This window comes from Pteropus vampyrus, unplaced genomic scaffold, assembly GCF_000151845.1.
Source record: "Pteropus vampyrus isolate Shadow unplaced genomic scaffold, Pvam_2.0 Scaffold17, whole genome shotgun sequence".
Taxonomy (NCBI): Eukaryota; Metazoa; Chordata; class Mammalia; order Chiroptera; family Pteropodidae; genus Pteropus; species Pteropus vampyrus.
In genome coordinates this window covers 11313340-11314585 of record NW_011888798.1, presented here as the reverse complement: position 1 = coordinate 11314585, position 1246 = coordinate 11313340, and positions in this window count along the sequence as shown.

The following is a 1246-nucleotide window of genomic DNA, read 5'->3' as shown; positions in this document are numbered from 1 at the left end:
GCTAAGGAAAACAGTATAGAGTTTCCTCAAAAAACTAAGAATTGATCTACCGTATGATCCAGCAATCCCTCTACTGGGTATTTACCCCAAAGACTTGAAAATTCATATCCAAAAATATATTTGCACACCAATGTTCATAGCAGCATTATTCACAGTGGCCAGGACATGGAAGCAACCAAAGTGTCCTATGAAAGATGATTGGCTAAAGAAGCTGTGGTACATATATACAATGGACTATTACTCAGCCATAAGAAGAGATGAAATACTGCCATTTATGACAACATGGATGGACCTCGAGATAATCATGCTAAGCAAAATAACCCAGACAGAAAAAGTTGAAAATCACATGATATCACTTATATATGGGATATAAACCTAAATGCAACAAATAAACAGGACAAGTAAACAGAGACTCATGGACATGGACAATAAAGTAGTAGTTACCAGAGGGGAAGGGGGAAGGGGGAGGGGATGGTAGACAGGGTAAAAGCGGTCAAACATGTGGTAACAGAAAGAAATCTATGAGAGGTGAACACACAGTGTCACTATATATATGTCTTACTATTAAAGTGCACAGATGAAACTTACTGGATTTCGTTACCCAATGTCACCATAAAAAATAAACAAATAAATTTTTTAAAAAATGAAAAAAAAGAAAAGAGGATAAAAAACTAAAATAATTTGGCTAGTAAAAAAATTAATATGTTAATTGATTCAATAAACATTTATTGAGCAGTGACCAGTTGAGTTTTGTTGTTATTTTTTCCTACTCTTCTACATTCAGCAGATATGACAATATGAATGATGATTGATAATAAATAAACAAAAAATTAACGGATAAATCATTTACATAGATATTCCACCCTTAAGGAGGGTGAGGAGCACAACTCTCTACTCTTTAAGTACAACGTGGAAAGTGGGTAGTCTGGAAAGTAACTTTACTGTGGAGAAACCTGATAAATAGTACCTCAGCCAGGTGATGGAGATTAACATCAACAGTGATATACTTGTTGGTAGTATGTTCCCTTGATAACATGTAATGAAAATGGCACTCTTCCTCAGTAGTCTTCCTCCCCAAAACCCATAACTCCAGTGTAATTATGAGAAAAAAGTCAGACAAGTTTCAGTAGAGGGGCATCCTACAAATTACCTGATTAATATTCCACAAAATTGTCAACATGATCAAAAACAAGGAAAGATTGAGAAACTGTGGTTAGCAAGAGAAGCCTAAAGAGACATGACATCC